The sequence below is a fragment of the Gekko japonicus genome, unplaced genomic scaffold (assembly GCF_001447785.1).
Source record: "Gekko japonicus isolate JY-2015 unplaced genomic scaffold, Gekko_japonicus_V1.1 scaffold2326, whole genome shotgun sequence".
Lineage (NCBI taxonomy): Eukaryota > Metazoa > Chordata > Lepidosauria > Squamata > Gekkonidae > Gekko > Gekko japonicus.
In genome coordinates, this window is record NW_015165890.1 from 142,925 (window position 1) to 148,173 (window position 5,249).

At 42.5% G+C, this 5,249-nt stretch overlaps 1 protein-coding gene across 3 annotated transcripts in view; it reads left to right on the top strand.

Moving 5' to 3' along the window:
* The window catches only part of RPS6KA3 (ribosomal protein S6 kinase, 90kDa, polypeptide 3), a 66,215-nt gene that overhangs the window by 43,328 nt on the left and 17,638 nt on the right, over positions 1–5,249 (top strand). The gene's annotated exons all lie outside the window — the stretch shown is intronic.

The following is a 5,249-nucleotide window of genomic DNA, read 5'->3' on the forward strand; positions in this document are numbered from 1 at the left end:
TCTTAAATTTAACTGATATAAGGAAATACCCCAAAGCATCTCAATTCAAAATTTTTCAAAGGCACAATTCAGAGTCCTTCAGCCTTCACTTCTTCTTGTCCAGTCTCTTCTGCAACTTATAAGGACTTTTAGGAGCTGCTGCCCCTTTCTCTGACAGAGAGTCCTCTCTGGACTCCCTCTCTCACTCTCTCTCAAACACTTAGGCAAACACACACACACACACACGTTCTCTTTCTCCCCCCCCCACGTCGTCAGAAATTGCAGTTTAGTTCTGTGTCTTTTTGAAAAGTAATGCCAGGCAAATTTTGCAGTATTGAAAAATGCATCAGGCATGACGTGAATGCTAGCACTCGCTTCGAGGCTCCGATCAGTCCGGGAGCTGTATCTAAAACTGGTGACTGTAATCATACTATTGTCTGTTTCCTTACCACTTATACTGTTGCTCTGCTATTGCTTTTTATTGCCGTTCATTAAGGATAATTGGTTTAAGACCCTGTTGTGAGCAGAAAGGTGAATACAACCACCAAGGAATGACTAAGAGAGAAACAATAAGTGACTGGAAGCTTTATACACTCAAAAGTCCTATATCTGCAGTTTCCTGATGGCTGCTGCAGTGGGGGGGGGGACTGGGACTCAGGAGCCCAGTGGGAGGTCAGTTCCCTCTGGAAAATTTGGGGGGGAGTGCTCCTGCGCCCCCCTGTATTCTATGCCTATGAGAGGAGGAGGTATCTGCAGAAGGCTGTGCTCAGATGAGCTGAGCTGTCGCAGTGGAACAGTAGAGAAATCCCCAAGTTCTCCGTGCGCAGTCAGCCTGGAGGCAGCCGGATTTGGGGGGGGCAAGGAGGAAGGGCTGGCCCGTCGGTCTCCTAGGGGGGGAGGGAGTGCTCGCCACCTGCCTGCCGGAGCTCCTGTACAAGTGAATCCTGCGTTGTCACACTTGCCTTGGCCTGTGTGTCTGGCCGCATGCTCCCCCTCTCGGCACCAGGGTTGGGTGGGAGGGCGCAGGGTGCTCAGATTGGCCACAGAGCTGGATGGCACCAGTGATGCTCCTGCCGTGGCCAAGGAGGGCTGCTCGTCCTGCCGCCAAAGCCACCAATGGAGGGGGCGGGGCGGCAGGCGTCCTCCGGTGGCAGGGCCTATTCCCGGGCCCATGTCATTGGTCCAATGTGGGGCAGCCGCGCTGGGCTCCCTTGGAAAAGGCACCCCTTCTGTGGCCCTTCCTCCACCTGGACAGGGCGGGGCGAGGGGCGGAGCAGGCTCGGACGCCAGCCGGAACGCCGTTCCAGTGCATTCCGCCCCCAAAATAGCCCTGGACTCTAGTCTTAACTGCTGTTTAGATGCATTTGTTACCAGTGCAGACTTTTTTGTCTCTTCCATCCGGGGAACTAAAAATATAGCTGTCGGTTTTGAAGCAGCCATGGGATGCAAGGTTGATGCTACTTGGAAAGGGCTATAGAGTCCACCAGTATGGTGTGCAGTCTTAATGGGGAGGAGTGATTTCTACAGGGCTGCTTCATGAACTTCTGGCACTGGAGTCTGTATGGATTTCCTCTTCCAACAGAAAAGACAGTCATTTTGTCCATCCATGTTGGGTAGTGTGCTTTCCACACTTTCTTTAAAAATGCTGCAGAGGGCTTTAAAGCACAGACCACCAAGGAGTAATTTTGAGGACCCCAAAAGAGAATATAAAAGGCAAAGAGGGGAAGGGGAAAGAAAGAAAGAAGGCCTAACTTATGGAATTTATGCCAGAGATAAGTCTTCATGCTGCTGTGGTGGTTAGTGAAAAGGTATGCATGTTGGTGCTTTCTATCTCAGAGTGGGCAGCACATTGCCAAAATCGCTTTCTGTTTGGGATTAAAAGTTCCTGAATGATAGTTCTTGCAGGCTCAAAAAATTCCTGTATATGTGACTACACAAATGACCATTTGAATAAATCCTATGAGAGGTAACAATTAAGCAGCCTGTTCTTTATGGTTGCAACAGTCAGATAAAACAGGATTTTAAAAATAATATTTCAGTTTATTCTAGCCTACAACTTTTAACAGGGTTTTGAATGAAGCCAGAAGAACTTAAAAGAGGTATTATGTTTTGAATTTGTATTTGGCCAATAAATATTCCATGTGACCTATATAACTTGTGATCCATATTCTGTTTGTTGTAATGTATAATTTAAAGGTACAATTTTGCTTATGGTAGACCTGGAACTATTTTGTTTTCTGTCTTAGAGCTCAGCCATCTTACTCTAACACATGAATACGAGACACAGCATAAAATAATGAGACAAATCTTCAACTTTTCTTCATAATGATGTGCCAAAAATGTTATAAATAAATTGGGCTTGTTTTTAAGTCAACATGATGCACACGTACATGATCACGCTGTAAATAAGTGCAATCAATTATTCTTAGTTTGCCACGACATTACCTCAATATGGTCATTGTTCAGCTATCTGGATATTCATTTTTAAAAAGATAATATAGGATGGTAGTAATAAATGTTCCTATGTTTATGGTAGACTTCCATGAGTATTTGGCAGCGATACTTTTTACAAATGTATACAGTTTTCATTACATAGGAGTAATGCAAAATTATTTTAGACCGACTAGCAGGTGACTCTTAATGAGTTTTCATGTTACATAAGTGTTTTACTTGTCCGTTAGCTTAATTCGTTGGAGTAATAATATCAAATGTACACTTTCTATCATTTACTATTCCTTTTGAATTGCAAAGTTAGCACAGTTTCTGTAAAGCCTTATTTCTCTTTCGTTCTTATTTTTATTCTAGTAGTAGGAAAAATGAGAAACTACATAGTTGAATGAATCATCTTGAGCCTATGACTAATCTTCTGTGCATATCTTCTTTCAAATAAGATCAGGGCATGCCTATCAGAAATAAGATGCTTAAAATATAACTGTATAATATAAATTACTTCCAGTTGTACCAGGATTTTGCTTTGGTTTTCAGTAATTAGTCATTCTAGGGGGCCCCCCTCCGAGAATCTTCTGCCGTATTGTAAAGTAATGGATTTAAGGACTTGGTGTGAGATCTTAGTTATCACAACTAAACCCATCAGTGCCTCCTTGCTGATGATGTAAACCAATGAAATGTCTACAGCTATTTTTCTCTGAAAGTCATTTCTTTTTTTTGTGATTAATATTTTATTGAATGTACATGTATTCATATATTTTATACATATCTTGACACTTCATTTTCCATATATTCTCCTCTTTCTAGAAATCAAATTAAACATTGAAAGCATATAAACAATCTCCATCCTTGTTATCTTATTCCCTTTCTTTATTCGCTTAGCCAGACCACTGTACAACTTCCTCTAATTCATAATCTAAACATTAGATTCTTCCTTAATTTATCTAAGACTTCTTTTCTTCTTTAGCGGGTTCCCACCAATCTATCTTCTTCCATACCTTAAAGGAAAGTTGAACAGGGTTGCCTCCAAAACTGGGTGCTGCAGAGAAACCTCTGCAACACGAGGAAACCCTTCTCCCTCTGATCGGAGGTCTTGGGGGGGCACACCCTTCCCCTCCTTGCTATGGTTGGTTTAACAGTTCCGTTCCTGTTGTCTATTTTCCTTTATTATGATTCAAACTTATCCTATCTATTAACTCTAACTTACTCTACATACTGGAGCTGCGGTGGCTCAAGTGGTTAAGACGCTGAACTGCAGGCTGTGGAAGGTCAGTAGTTCAGTGGTTCAAGACCCGGGTGCCGCAAGACAGGGTGAGCTCCTGTCTCTAGTTCCAGCTCCTGCCAACCTAGCAGTTCGAAAGCAAGAAATTGCAAGTAGATAAATAGGGACCACTTCGGTGGGAAGGTAACAGCGTTCCGTGCGCCTTGGTGTTTAGTCATGCCGGCCACATGACCACGGAAACGTCTTCGGACAGCGCTGGCTCTTCGGCTTTGTAACGGAGATGAGCACCGCAACCCTAGAGTCGGATTCGACTGGCTTTCGAGCAAGGGAACCTTTACCTTTACCTTTTACTCTACATACTAACATGCTAACTTTAACTTACTTTATCAATTACTTTCTACCACTCTGCTACCAAACATAATATCTCAGTTCAAACACTTCCATTCCTTAATTTAGTTACTGCATCTACTAAACTTTTCCCTGTAATCTCATTAAAAGCTGTGAACATTTTGTTTTCCAAACTGACGACTAAATGTCCCAAGGGCAACCATCTGTACTGAATTCCTTTGTCTGAAAGTCATTTCATATTTGAAAAGAATCAATCAGCCTTTTCTGGTAGACGTAAAGCAGTACAATGGGTTTCCCTGCCGTTTAGCTCAAGGAATTATTTTAAAAGAATAAATAGGAATATATCTTATCGAAGTACTAGAACGTCTGGGGCTTGTTAAAGCATTGCTATGTTTCACTGGTGGTATGCATTTTCCCCTATATTTTGCCTTTTAAAATTTAATTGTAGTTATATTAATATATCTACACTGGTGTCTCACCACAGAAAATGGTATCAGAGTGGTTTGTGTAAAAAGCAGCCTTGATATACATCACAGACATAGCAACAGGTGTGGCTCAAGGTTTTAGGCCCCTTGGTGACTTTGCCCCCCATCTTCAATATAGAGAAAAACAACAAGTCTAGAATTAACCTCTACCTTGATTTACTTGGCATTCAAAATGAACAATGGAGAAAAAGAGTAGAAGATTAATTGATTTTAAGAACTTTGAATTAATTCTAAAAATTGATTTCCATCTGGTTGGTGCCCTTTAAGTGTGAAAGCTTATCTAGGAATGCAAACCACTGCTCCAAGTAGTGGTGGGAAGAGTGGGTTGCTGCTGGCAACCCTAGTTGTACAGCAATAGGTACTTTTCTAGTTACTAAATGCACAGAAGTCCTTCCCCTCCACACGCACCCTGCTAAAGCCAACAATCTCTACCTGGAAAGCCCCTTTCCTTCTCTAGTGAAGCTCTTTTCAGCACTGTACTACTATGCTAGGATAATCTTTAGTATTGAGCTTCTGTCTACCCTGGCAATTGTTACAGCAGCCAGGAACTCTCCTAGAAATAAGTTGCAAATGTACTGACAAAGCCCCCCACCCCCTTACTTACTTCTCTGAAACACACCACAGATCAGTTTTCTAGGAGGGGCATTTCCAGCTGCTCTGTGGAAAAGCCATTTCTCAGTGAGCAAACTAATCTTAGTAACCTGGCTCAAAAAATACCACATGGGAACCTGGATAGGGAATAGTATCAGCCAGCCCATCCAATCCAA